Consider the following 14584-nt stretch of genomic DNA (forward strand, 5'->3'; position numbering starts at 1 on the left):
AGGGAATAATGTGACAGCTCTCTGCAGACACATGTCTGGAACCAGCTGATCCCTGGCAGCTGCATGTGATGTTTCTGGCCTTAGGATCTTGGTTATCTCTGCTGGCTGTTTGTAGGATGTTATGTACAACAGGGCATCTCAAAATAGCTCTGTTCAATTTATAGCTGCTATAATTCTGATGCAATTATTTACTTTCTGTGCTTCCCTCGGTCAGTTCTCCAATTCTTTGAAGAGGAATTTGTTTTGACTGGTTTTTATCATTATTTGCCAGTTTCCCCACTAGTTTTGATACTGAAAAATACATTTGTCTTTTTTAATAGCAGGGACTATAAGATTGAATGAGTATCTTGAATTATCTGACTACCACAAGGAGATCACAGGGACTTGCTGTGAACATACACTTTTAGGGCTTGTCTACATTTACCTCTGAGATTCAGCAGCAGTTGATGGGAGTTATGCAAGCTAAGCAAAAAACGTGTGTAACTCCCATCGACTTCTCTGCTTCTGTTCTGCATGCCATCTTCACTGCACTGCGCCGATGGGAACCACGTTCCTGTTGATGCAGCACTATGCCACTTGTGAAGGTGGTCTCGATACGTCGATTTCTGGATTGACTGAGCGGGTCTTCACTGACCGCTCAGTCGATCCAGAGAAGTCCATCTGACGGCGGCGACTTTGCTGCCATCAGTGTAGCCGAAGCCTGAGATGTCATTTAAGATAAGTGAAACAAATCGAAAGGGGAAATTTTACTCCTTTTTCCCCAAAGCCCTTGTTATTGAAAAGTCAACATTTATGTAGTTTTGTAATCATCTGCTGCCAATTTTTGAACTCTCATTTGCTGTAACATTATTTTGTTCAAAAAGCATCAAACAGGACATATTAAATACTCTTCTCACTGGAAACTTCCAAGTACATGTAGACACTGCAGGTAAATAGCACCGAAATTTATTGTACACAAGAAAATGAGCACACACAAAATACCAGAGGGTGCTGCTGAGGGGAAAATATAAGAAGTTAAAAATAGTTCCTGACTTTTATATCGGTATTACCTATTAATTAGTTTTTCCCATGTGATGATAAATTAGAACTGTCTGTTCTGTTATGAAATGAGCTTTTAAGGACATTTTTACACAAGTGGGAGCTTTTCAAATACTCCTTGTTATCACTGTGTCAAGTGAAATATAATAGCCAGTGTAACTTTCCCTTGTGAGACTATGAATGGAAGTGACAGAGGCACGCTACCACATTGCTATGGGACATACAGATCCTCTGCTATTGTGTCTTTTCTTCATGACAGGCACAGTGCAATGTGAAAGCTGTTTGCCATGCTGTGGTGATCATGAGCCATCTGTTACACACAGGATTAAATTCACAACATCCACTGGTGACCTCACATCACTACATTAAAATGCAACATCTGCAGTTAAAGCCATTACCAATCTTTCTGTACATAGAACAAGTTCATAAGACTCTCATGTGATCAGTACTTTGAAGGGATGAGAAACATATCAAAACAAACCAAAGAGGAGCCTTGAAGAAACACCAATTTTTCTATATATCTAGGCATTTATATGGTCCTCCTGTCTGACCATTGTATTTCAACTTGCATATAAGTGTTAGAGTTACAAGTCTGCTCTGACTTACATTTGATCCTATGATGTGAAGGACAAAAAAAGAATAAATCTTTGTGGATCATCCAAAGCAGCAGATTTTTTGTTGTTGGTGTTTCTACAGACAGAGCATACTTAAAGTAAATTATTTACATTCATTAACTCTGTTTTAGACATGTCAGTTCTAGGGTGACCAGATAGCAAGTGTGAAAAATTGGGAGGGGGGTGAGGTGATAGGCGCCTAGATAAGAAAATGCCCTGAACATCAGGACTATCCCTATAAAATCAGGACATCTGGTCATCCTAACCAGTTGTCACGTTGATATATGTAATTAAAGCCATTGGCCAAATTCAGGGCCAATAAACAAATGGCCCCAAACCCATACACTGATGAAAAGCGGTGTTACTATATATCCATATTCTCACCATCAGCTTTCTCCCATCCTCAGTCTCAGATTATTCCTACTAGAACCATAAATAAATTGCATTGGTGGGGTGCAGAACTGGCAGTTGTGATCTACAGAATATACACATACTCCTTCAGATTGTATCCTCTGAACCCTTTGCCCTGCCCTCGAATAATCCTCCATGTGTCCTATCACAAGAGGGTCTGCTCTCACCTGCTTTGTAATTTACCTTACACTATCTTGTGTCTGCAAATTTCCTGACATATGTGATGTGCAGACAGAATTTATCTGGCCTTGTATGTGTGTTATGATATAAATATCTAATTTAAAAAAATCAGCCTAGCTGTGAGGGACAATACAAGAGAGAATACTTGGTAAACAGAATAATTACATTGTACACTTCCAAAGTATTATTAGTATGAAACAAACAATTGATTTCTAAATGTGTGATTTAAACCTGCAGGCTGGGCTTTGAATTCACTATGGCCCCAATCCCCCACACATTTACCCACCTGGTTAACTTTATTGCTGTGAATAGTTCTATTGAAGTCAGTGGAACTAATCACAGTAGTAAAGTTAAGCATCTGCCCTGTGTTTGCCGGGTCAAGGCCTAACACCCTTAGCAGAGCTGTGCTGACATGTATCAAAGAGCTGTTCTGGCAAAACGCTTCAGCTGACATTGCTGTGTATGAAACAATAAAGGCAACGGCATGTTAATTTCATTAACATTCCCAACACAGGAAAAACAGCATGTTTGCCAAATGGGCAGGAACAAAACCTTTGGAGAAAGAATGCTGAGTTATACGCTTACATGTGAGTATTACAAACAATGGAGAGCTTAAACATGCATTGTATTTATCTGTCTAGCCATAATATATTATAAACCAAATCGCCACCAGCCGGCCGGAAGGTCCTCCACCCCCTCTACCAGCTGGGAAACCCCCAGCTGAGAATTTTCCAACCTAACTTCTTCATGACACTGATGAGGCCTGGTGTGCCACAGCCAGAAGACACTGTACAGTTCCGCATTTCCATGCAGATGACGAGAGTGGATGTTAAGAATTACCTTGAAAATATATACAACATGCCAGTATCTGTTGTGAGGACCAGGATACAGTACGGTGCAAACAACAAAAGGAACCACAAGAACCAGAAAGTGAAAAAGCCAGATTACAAGGTTGCATACGTGCAGCTGGGTCAGGGACAAACTTTTCAGTTCCCAAACCTATTTCCAGAGAAAGAAGAAACCCCAGAACCTGGCTCTATTGAAGATATCCAGAAGCAATTTATGGAGAACGAGAGACAGAGACAGAGACAGAGGGCTGACCCCAGGCGAGGAGGAGTCACCAATTGGTTTGGACTTTGATGGAACAAGGCAGCTATCTTTCTTTAGTGCTCTCTGACGGATTTTAATCAGCAGAATCTGTATCTTTTCCTATAATGATATAGGGTTTGTTTTCAAGCAACCTATCTGGGCATAACTACAACAAAATGGCACAAAAGAGAAATAAAAATAAAAAGACAGCAAAAAAAAAATCTTCTAAAGTTAGGGCGTGGGCTCCTAAAACTTTTAGAAAATTGGCAGGAGAGGGAAATAAAGCCAAAGTGCCTGACCAGAAGACTTTAAAAAGTCTGGACTTCATGCCTAGAGCCCTGCCCCAGCTGCCCAAACTTTTTTTTGGCAAAAGTGGGCATTTGTCCCATTTTCCCTGGCCAACTTGATCAGTTGGCAAGAGCAAATGGGACAAATGCCCACTTTTGTTTAAAAAAAAAAAAAAAGTGGGCTGCAGAGGAATGGGGGAGGGGGAAGGGGCAAGCTGCAGTGCCATCCCTGCGTGTGGGGGGAGGCAGTGCTTCGGGGAGCAGTGATGCGAGCCCTATGCGAGGGGGGGATAGAGTTTGGGAGAGCAGCTTGGGCCAGCACTACGTGGGGAAAGGGGCTCAGGCTAGCCCCATGTAGTATCCCGTTTAAGTTTTGGGAAATATGGTCACCCTATTTATGCCCCAAATACTACAGCACAATGAAAAGGCCACCAGTTAATCAGAAACCAGCCAGTCAGGCCCCGCAAGCCAAACAGCATTCTTTCCTCTTCCTTCCAAGCTTGGGTACGTAGAGCACTCCCTCTTTAAAGCTGAGGGGCAGAATGCAGTCATGTGAACACAACTGAACTTCATTGGATTGAGAGTTTCATTTAACCCAATTCAGGAGTAGGAAACTTATTGGAAAAACATTTTTCACCTCTCTAATGTGTTTCCTTTAATCTTACACAGTGTTCCAACTTCCTGAGATTAGATGGCAAAAGCGGTGAAGCTAATAATTCACAGATTCACAGTTTCTCATGTCCAGAACACAACTCTGGTTTCAATGCCCCAGTCAGAGGCTTCTAGGAGGTGATGAAAATACAATCTCACAATCACCCCCAGGCAGGCATTAAAAACGCCAGTCAAAACCACTTCCAGCCAGTGTTGATTTTATGTTTTGAAGTTGCTGCTGGCTGCTTTGCAATACGAAACAAAATGTATTTGAATTCTGTGCTCTTAAACAAAAGGGCTCAATGGTCTACTTTTTAACCACCCATCACATTCAAAGACTTCCATCCACAAAGACTCAGTTATAGTATTGATAGAATATTGATTTCTCCAAACTTTCATTGCATTGCAGCAACCTCAGGTGCTATTTTGTGTATTCATGTGCTGGAATATCATTTGATGCCTGGAGCCACCAGTCACACTAAGAATAATCAAAGCAGTGACACCTGCAGTGCTGATCACTGGCTTGCAATGTGTCTTGCCAACTACTAACCTTCATTGGCGTGATGGCATGAAGATGGCAGTATATGGCTGAAAGCTGTACTAGGCTGACTAAATATAAATTTTGTGAAATGTGCTTCTTGGTGTCTCTCCTTCCCACTAATCCCATTGAAATCACTGGAATCCCATTAACTTCAGCAGGTTCTGGATCAGACACATTGGCCACGATCAGTGACACAAACATACCACACTCTCCTATCAGTTTAAGTTTAACCAAGAAGGACTGCTGAAGTTAAAATATCCCTGTTTTGCAGGATCTCTGTAATCTAAGCAGTTCACATCAGGAGCACATGACGGAACAACTCGAGCCATTCCCTTTATTGGTCCTTGACTCAGGCCAGCTAGGCTGCAGAGTAGATCTACAGTTGCCTTTATGTAAGTGGAGTGCGCAGTCTGAGTGGTTTACTATACATAGGCTACATCTACGCTATGAACTGGGAGAGAGAGACCTGGCTTGCATAGACATACTGGTGGCTGGTGCTAGCTCTCATCAAGCTAGCATGCTAAAAATAGTAGTGGAGCTGCAGTACAGGCTAGCTGTACCACATACAAACCCTGGGGGCACATATTCAGAGCAGATAGCCCCTGTCGCTGCTCATAACTGCCCATGCTACTGCAGCTACACTACTAATTTTAGCTCACTGTATCAAGAAAAGCTAGCAAGAATATGTCTACACGAGCTGAGAATCATACCCCTAGCTGCAAGTGTAGACTTGCACTAATTGCTGTATGACAAGAAATACCACAACCTACCCTAACTGAACTGAGAGAGTTTGCTGTCTTTTGTTATTTAGGGTCCTCTAAAGTGCTCATTTAGCAGCAGGGAATACATCTTTCCATGCATGCTTACCAAGGCAGTGATAATATTTTGCTTTGGATGTAGACTTTACCATAAATTATCTCCAGCTTTGTCACTGGATTACTGTAATGTACTCTGCAGACATTTGCTTTGTAATTATGGAGCTTAGTATGAGTGAAGACGGACTTCTGATATTAATATATGCTAGCATTGTGCTAGCAAGCTTAAGGCACTTGGAAGAGAGGAAGGTGATCAGGAACAGTCAACACGGATTCATCAAGGGAAAGTCATGCCTGACCAACCTGATTGCTTTCTATGATGAGGTGACTGGCTCTGTGGATGCAGGGAAGGCGGTGGATGTGATATACCTTGACTTTAGCAAAGCTTTTGATACTGTCTCTCACAGTATTCTTATCAGCAAGTTAAAGAAGTATGGGATGGATGAATGGACTATAAAATGGATAGAGAACTGGCTAGAGCATAGGGCTCAACGAGTAGTGATCAATGGCTCCATGTCTAGCTGGCAACCGGTCACAAGCGAAGTGCCCCAGGGGTCGGTCCTGGGGCCGGTTTTGTTCAACATCTTTATTAATGATCTGGAGGATGGGGTAGATTGCACCCTCAGCAAGTTTGCGGATGACACTAAGCTGGGGGGAGTGGTAGATACCCTGGAAGGTAGGGATAGGATACAGAAGGACCTAAACAAACTGGAGGATTGGGCCAAAAGAAATCTAATGAGGTTTAACAAAGAAAAGTGCAGAGTCCTCCACTTAGGAAGGAAGAATCCCATGCACAGCTATAGACTGGGGACTGACGAGCTAGGCAGCAGCTCTGCAGAAAAGGACCTGGGGGTAACAGTGGATAAAAAGCTGGATATGAGTCAGCAGTGTTCCCTGGTTGTCAAGAAGGCTAATAGCATATTGGGCTGCATTAGGAGGGGCATTGCCAGCAGGTCACGGGAAGTGATTATTCCCCTCTATTCGGCATTGGTAAGGCCGCATTTAGAATATTGTGTCCAGTTTTGGGCCCCCCACTACAAAAAGGATGTGGACAAGTTGGAGAGAGTCCAGCGGAGGGCAACAAAAATGATTAGGGGGCTGGAGCACAGGACTTATGAGGAGAGGCTGAGGGAACTGGGCTTGTTTAGTCTGCAAAAGAGAAGAATGAGGGGGGATTTGATAGTGGCCTTTAACTACCTGAAAGGGGGTTCCAGGGAGGATGGGGCTAGGCTGTTCTCAGTGGTGGCAGATGACAGAACAAGGAGCAACGGTCTCAAGTTGCAGGGCAGGAGGTCTAGGTTGGACATTAGGAAAAAGTTTTTCACTAGGAGGGTGGCGAAGCACTGGAATGGGTTACCTAGAGAGGTGGTGGAATCTCCATCTTTAGAGGTTTTTAAGCTGAGGCTTGACAAAGAGCTGGCTGGGATGATATAGCTGAGGTTAGTCCTGCTTTGAGCAGGGGGTTGGACTAGATGACCTCCCGAGGTCCCTTCCAACTCTAATATTCTATGATTCTATGATTCTAAGAGACATTTTCATACAAAGTCCCTGTTTTCAGACACTTCCAGCTTTGTGAAAAGTAGCTCTTTGGGTGATATGTGATATGCTTCTCAGCCAAGAGGGGTTATTTATTGATTTATGTTTTGGAAGCTTGATAAAGTTCTCTTTTGTTAACTGGGCTATGCCTAGCAATGAATTAAAACAGTATCCTTCATTAGTTACATTTTTCAGATGTTTTCTGGGGTCATAATAGTTTTTTTTTTTAAAAAACTCTTCAAATTGGGTATGGACTTAGTACTGGGTGAGGACCAGTGCATCTTATGGATGGAATTTTTTTTTTAAAGAAAGAAATTGTAACCTTTTGAAAACTCCGAGGGTGAGAGACTCTCCCCACTCTGATCCCTTTTATGCTGGATGTGATGACTCGCAGGCAAGTTGCACCCATGATCTCTCCCCAAATTTCTCCCATGAGCACTCTTTCTGTGTGACAGGCCTCTACCCACATTTCTCTTAGCCCTCGTCTACACTTACCTGGCGATTCGGCGGCAGTCGACAGGAGTTATGCAAGCTACGCAGAGTAGCTTGAATAACTCCCGTCAACTGCTGTGCTTCCCTTCTGCCCGGTGTCTTCTCTGCACCTGCGCTGATGGGAACCGTGTTCCCGTCAACGCAGCGCTACGCCACTTGAGGGGGTGGTTTACCAGTGTCAACTTCAGGATCGATTGAGCGGGTCTTCACTGACCACTCAATCAATCCAGATAGGTTGATCTGACGGCGATGAGTTTGCCATCGTCAGTATAGACATACCCTTAGAATGGAACCCCATGGTTCACTTCACTTTAGACCTGGATTATCAGGCTACAGCTTTAGACCCCCTGGCAGTCCTACTGACGTGCATGCCTCAGATGACATATTTCATTGCCTTCACCTCTCTCCAGGAAGAACCCAACAGTTCTACCACTCTTAGACTAGACCTTGGGGTGGAAGGCCCCCCTGTTTCCAACAGTGTTCTCACGACAGGCCCAGCTGTAATTGGTACCCACAAGATGCATCTTTTCAGGTGCCTGTAAGCTTCTGGCCTAACCCCCCCAACCTAGAAAGTACTAACGCCATACCCAAAGTCTGATTAGCCCTTCCCTTCAGCGCACAGTTTTTTTCTTCAAAGATAAGCTAACACCCAAACAAAGCTATTCCCCTGACCGCTGCAGGCTGCAGACCAAATCAGGTCTTTCCCTTTGCATCTCTCCCACTCCACAGGAGCCCTCCTGCTGCCAGCAGCTCCTCCTTCATTTGAGCTCTTTCAGCCCTCTATAGGAATCACCAGATCCCATCTGGTTCTAATAATTCCTTCTCCCAGGGTCAAACACCTCATCTAAAAAATGCTCTGTCTCCAAACAGGGGTGGCTGGCCCCAGGTTCCTTGATTTAAAGCGACTCAAACAGACATAGTGAGTTCACTCAAAGACTCATAGGAAGCCGAGGACAAGGGTTAGGACCACAAAAGGTCTGCATGCCTCAATCTTATCACTTCCCTCACAGCACAGTCAAGGCTAGCTGCCTCAGCCACATTTCAGTGTATCTCCTTGAACAGCTGCTGCTTGCTCCACCACTTTACTCTCTATGCAGGGGTTTTAATGGCTTAAGGTATATCTACATAACAGAAACTTAGCACAGGCTAGCCTGCCCGAGCTAACTTGAATCCAGCCACGGAGGGGAACAGTAGTAGTGAAGACAGCACAGCACAACACAGGTAGTACAAGCCTGGCATGGACCCTGGATATGTATTTGGCTAGCAGCTTGTTCTGAAATCCTAATGGCGCTCTCTTCACTGCTGTTGCTACTTGTGCTAGTTAGATTCAAGCTAGCTCAGGTATGCTAGCCCACACACAGCTGTTGCTGTGTAGAGATACTCTGAGGCCTGGTCTACACTTACCCGAGAATTCAGCTACACAGAGTAGCTTGTGTAACTCCCATCAACTTCGTAACTTCCATTTTGCAGGCCGTCTTCACTATGCTGCACCAATGGGAAATACGTACCCATCGACGCAGCGCTACGCTTTTTCTGGAGGTAGTTTTAATAGAGCAACTTCCAGATCGATTGAGCGGGTCTTCTCTTCCGCTCAATTGATCTGGATAGATTGATCTGACAGCAGCGAATTTGAAGCCATCAATGTAGACATAGCCTTAGTGTTCTTTGGGTCTTAGGCTCTGGCCTTGGAAAAATTGGCCTTTTAACTTGGCTTGAGACAGGCAAGTACGTATTTCCCAATGAACAGCTCACCCATTGTTCTCTTAAAAGTCCTTGGTATTCTCCCTGGAGATACCCTATCTCTGTCATTGTTTTGTTTCCTGCTTGTTTCTCCCAGATCAGCCTCCTTTGATTAAACTCCATCGCAATCAGCCAAATAATAGGAGGCAGGCAAATTGAGATACACACAATATTCATTCAAAATAACATCTATATCTCCATTATTCTCCATACTGGGAATGGCACAAGGGGCCCTGAAAATCCCCATAACCAGCAAGGGGAGGATTCACCCAGCAAAGGCACTGTGGAAGGCTTAAGCTGTAAGGTTTCTTCTGCTGTCCCCCCGCAAAATCCCTGACCTGGAGGTTGTATGGGGGTGGAGAGAGGGGCATTCTGGGGGCAGGGCCAAAGCATGTAGCATTGCTGAGATTCTGGGCAACAGTGTGGCCCATTGGGGAGCCTTGGGTGGCTGCCATAACTGAGATGGGACTTTCAAGCTGTCTCTGTTTGCTGGGGCTTAAAGCCCTCCTAGCCCCCTCTCTTCCTGGGCTGTTAATTCTGTATATGTTGCTATGTTGCAGGGTATCAGACACACTACTTGGGTTAAACCCCTTGCCTGCTTCAGACCCTCCTGTGGGCCATCCATCCATGGTTGAAATCACTACCATGTTTATCAGGCTTTGCAATCGGCAGAGGCAAATAGCCAATTTGCCTCATCCCATAGTGTCTATAAAATTTGTGGAGCTTGAGCTCAGCAAAAAGACTGCCAGGCCTGCTGGGCTCCTCCTAGGACTTAACAGTCCTAGCTTCCTTTCCTATTGAGATGGAATTGAAAGATGCCCAGCAGGGTGGCCTTTTTTCCCCCTCCTTCATCCCCATGATGCCAAATTCAGATGTTACGGGCTCTGTGGGACACAGCCACAGAGCATACACGTTTTGATGATCTCCAAACGGATACCAATCCACACAGAGATTCATATTCAGACCTCTTTGGCTGAAAGCACATTGCATATTCATGGAGCAATTGTGTTCAATTTAATCTACAGAATCTAATAATAAGAATCTTTGTGTCCAATTATTAATCAGGGTTTATGCAACCTGGTCATGAGAGGTGCCAGACACCTCGTGTGAAATGCTGAGTGCCCACATCTCTCATTGAAATTAGTAGGAATTCAACACCTTACTGGATCAGACCCATAAAATGAAAAAAAATCCCAAAGGGTCCATTATTATTTGTCCCTTTACTCCTCATGTTCTCAAGCTTCTATGCCATGATGATAACTGTCTTTCCAGCCATGGAAAGTTGGACCTTACTCCATCTGTTGGCCTAGTATAGACAAGGCCACAGAGCATTTATTCCAGCTGTTGTACAACATATTGCCTTTCTTTTCCTTCTTTTTTTTTTTTTTACTTACCTAACACACTAATTAACAATCAGTGCTGGAAAGATGGAAGGCACTATTTAAATGCTAAGTATTCTAATCAGGATGGGGGAAGGAATACAAGCATCATCAGCCATTATAGACTGTATAGACTCTATAGGGCAGGGACTGTCTTTTTCTAATGATATGTGTACATTGTCTAACACCTTGGGACCTTGATTGGGACCTCTGCGTGCTACAATACAAATAAACAGCAACCAACAGCAGTGATAGGAGAGAATCAAGAAACAGAGCTTTTAATTTTCTGTCACAAGCCCTCTCTGCTACCTCCTTTCTTGATCTGTGTCAGTGGTGTACGGAGGGTCTCTGGCGTCTGGGGGCCAAGCCTACATTTGTGTCCCCCCAGGCCTCACAACCCCCCCTGCACAGGGCAGGAGGTCTCGGCACCACCTCCCAGCTACCCCAGGGAGGGGAGGTCAGTACCTGCTGAGGGGGGCATGAGGCGTGGGGGGAGGGAACGCAAATACAGGCTTGGCTCTGCTGCCCCCCTCCCTGCATTTATCCAGTGCATAGCGTCTGCCTCTCCCGCTGCAGCCCTGCAGCCCGGCGCTGGCTCGGATGGGGTGGCCTCATGCCACCAGCCTGGCAGGGGGGCACTGGGACAGCCCTTCATGACGGGCAGCGGGTGCAGGAGGCTGAGGGGCAGCTGCTCCTGCTCCTGCTCCTGCACCCCCCCCACCCCGCGCATCATGAAGGGCCTATCCAGCCCTCCCAGGCCAAGGGGTGAGGCCGCCCCATTTGAGCCAGTGTCGGGCTGCGGGGCTGGAGTGGTGGGTAAGTGCGCTCTGGGCTGGCCCTTCACAATGGGCAGAGGGCGGGTGTCACAGGCGACTCTGCGCCCCTCAGAGCCTCCTGTGCCCTCCACCTCCTGTGTGTCGTGAAGGGCCGACCCAGCGCCCTCCCTCCTGCAGGCCGGCGCCCAGGGGCCTGGCCCTCCCCTTGGTACGCCGCTGATCTGTGTGGTCAACACCACCATCCTGCCTATCACTCAGGCCTGTAACTGGGGTGTCGTCTTCAACTTGGATCTCTTTCTAGGTCCTCATGTCTAGGTTATGATTCTTTCTGCATAATATCTCATCTCCTAGTTTAAAGCCCATCTTATTGATCATGCCAGACTTGCTGACAGAAGATTAAATATCCCAGTATTACTCAAGTGAAGTCCATCAGTTGAGAAGAGTCTTCTTTCATTGAATGGTCAATGGTCTTCTTTATCAATGGTCTCAAAACCTTCCTCATAGCACCAATCCTTTAGCAATCTGTTTTTCTTCATTACCTTGTCATACTTTCACTCTCCTTCTTTAGGGAGCAGAACTATTCTGCTGACAATCACCTGAGCTTCCAGTTCTTTAAGCATCTTACCCAGCCAAGCATAGTCATTCTTCATCCATTCCAATGGAAATCTAGCAGTGTCATTCATTCTGACATGCAGCACAATCAGTGGATTTTTCCCTGCTTCTGTCAGAATCCTCTTCAGCCTCATGTCTACATTTCATATCCTTGCTCCTTGCAGAGAGCACCCCTTTCTGTTCTCCGGAGCTGGTTTAGTGACAGGCCCCTTGCTTCATCTGAGTATGTTGCCCCACTCCTATCCATTCAGAATGCTGTTGTATAGATCATTTTCCCAACCCGCCATTTTGATCATGTGATCCCTCCTCTTTGCATCCCTCCACTGGTTCCACCTTCTCTATCACATCAAACATAAACTACTTGTTTTCACTTTCAAGGCCCTTCATGGCCTATCCCCAACCTATATATCATCTCTCATTCACTTTCAAGATGTTGACTCCCTCCTCTAAACTGCCAGTGATATTAGCCTCCATTGCTCTCTTGTTAAACTCTCAAACAAGCACTTTTGTGCTTCCTCCTATTCTGCCCCTCATCCTTGGGAGAAGCTCCCCATAAACATCTGCAAAACCATCTTGTTATCCACTTTCAAAACCTTTCATGAAACTCTCCTTTGCCAAGATGTCAACAAAAACTTGACAATGATCAGACCGCTGGTGTGCTCCTACTGCCTGTCGTGCTGACCAATATAGTTTCATTGTTTCCTTGAACTTCCATACCTATCTATATCGGTCTGTTGTCTCTTTTCTCAGATTGTAAATTCTTAGAGGCAGGGTCAATCAATTTGTACTGTGTTCGTATACAGCCTTGCGCAATGGGGTCCTGGTCCATAACTGGGGCTCGCAGGCACTTGATAATAATTAATTAACAACGATAGAAGTGTTATGAATCGTCTTTCATACATCAACTTTTTCCCTCATATTGTGTATAAAAACATATTTTTCCTTTTATGCATTTTTAACTTCTTAGTTTATCTTTTCCACGTTTGACAAGTCTGTCCTCAGACCTCCGAGTGCCCAAAGTAAAACTCGTGTTTCAAATGCTCTACATAGCAGCAGAAGTGGGAGAATTTTTAGCAAACATGTTTACTAACAACATGAAAGCTTTGGGGATACATGTCTGTAAAGTTGATGCCAAAAGCAGCACATTTTCTCCATGCTGAAATGGTAGGCAGATAACTAATTAGTTCTATTGATCAAAAAGCCCAGGAAACCAAAGTGCTGGAATCTGGCTTTTTGCAGTTAGCTTTGCCTTGCTGCCGCACACTAAAAGTTCCCTAGTGTGCTTTCATCTAGCCTGCTTTGAAACGGGAGTAGATTAAAGTGCCTTAGGGAACTTTTTGTGCACAGCAACAGGCTCTACAGGGACATTTAGTATGCAAAAGGTGACTACAGGGTAGATTTACATCCCCGCTTGCCACAAACTAAGTGTTTGTGTAAACAAGCCCTGGAGAGGTGATGGCTGAGGAGCTGAGTGCTTAAGTGAGTGCCCGTGGTGGGCCACAGAGGGGGAATACGGGTGCAGTTGCTCTGAACTGTGACAGCGGGTGCATAACTGGTTGAAAGACCATACTCAAAGAGTACTTATCAATGGTCAACCATCAAACTGGGTATGCATACATAGTGGGATACCACAGGGGTCAGTCCTGGGTCTGGCATTATTCAATATTTTCATTAATGATTTGGATAATGGAGTGGAGAGTATGTTTATAAATATGCAGATGACTCTAAACTGAGAAGAATTGCAAGCACTCTGGAGGGCAGGGCTAGAATTCAAAATGACCTTGACAAACTGGAAAATTGGTTTGAAATCAATAAGATGAAACTCAATAAAGAAAAGTGCAAAGTACTACATTTAGGATGGAAAAATCAAATCCACAACTACAAAATGGAGAATAACTGGCTAGGCAGTAGTACTGCTGAAAAGTATCTAGGGATTATAGAGGATTGCAGATTCAATATAAACCAACAATATGCTGCAGCTGTGAAAAAGGCTAATATCATTCTGGAGTGTATTAACAGAAATGTCATATGTAAGACATGGGAGGTAATTTTTGTCCCACTCTACTTGGGGCCTCAGCTGGAGTACTGTGTCCAGTTTTGGTTGCCACACTTTAGGAAAGATGTGGATAAACCAGAAAGAATCAAGAGGAGAGTGCGATGGGTTCCCACCTCCTCCTCCCCCCCGGGGCCAACCTGGAACTGTGGGACTGCTGTGCCCCCTTAACTCCTCAGTCTGAGCTGTCTCTCACAATGCCTTGCTAACAGCAAACAGCAAACCACTCCAGGAGCTGTTACCACTTAGCACACCAGCATGTGGAGCACCACACCCAGTTAGATTGTATGAGTGTATACCTGGGTTGCCACTCACACCGTGATGCTGTTAGTAAGATACAAACCTCTGACACATACTGCACTGACACAGA

The 14584-nt window shown here is 44.9% G+C and overlaps 1 pseudogene; it reads left to right on the top strand.

Annotated features, from left to right (window-relative positions):
• The first annotated feature begins 2940 nt into the window (after window positions 1-2940).
• LOC137163369 (large ribosomal subunit protein uL23m pseudogene) lies at window positions 2941-3383 on the top strand (annotated as a pseudogene).
• The last annotated feature ends 11201 nt before the right edge of the window (window positions 3384-14584 follow it).

This window comes from Emydura macquarii, unplaced genomic scaffold (assembly GCF_026122565.2).
Source record: "Emydura macquarii macquarii isolate MOO-44397 ecotype Brisbane River unplaced genomic scaffold, CSIRO-AGI_Emac_v2 contig_2531, whole genome shotgun sequence".
NCBI lineage: Eukaryota > Metazoa > Chordata > Testudines > Chelidae > Emydura > Emydura macquarii.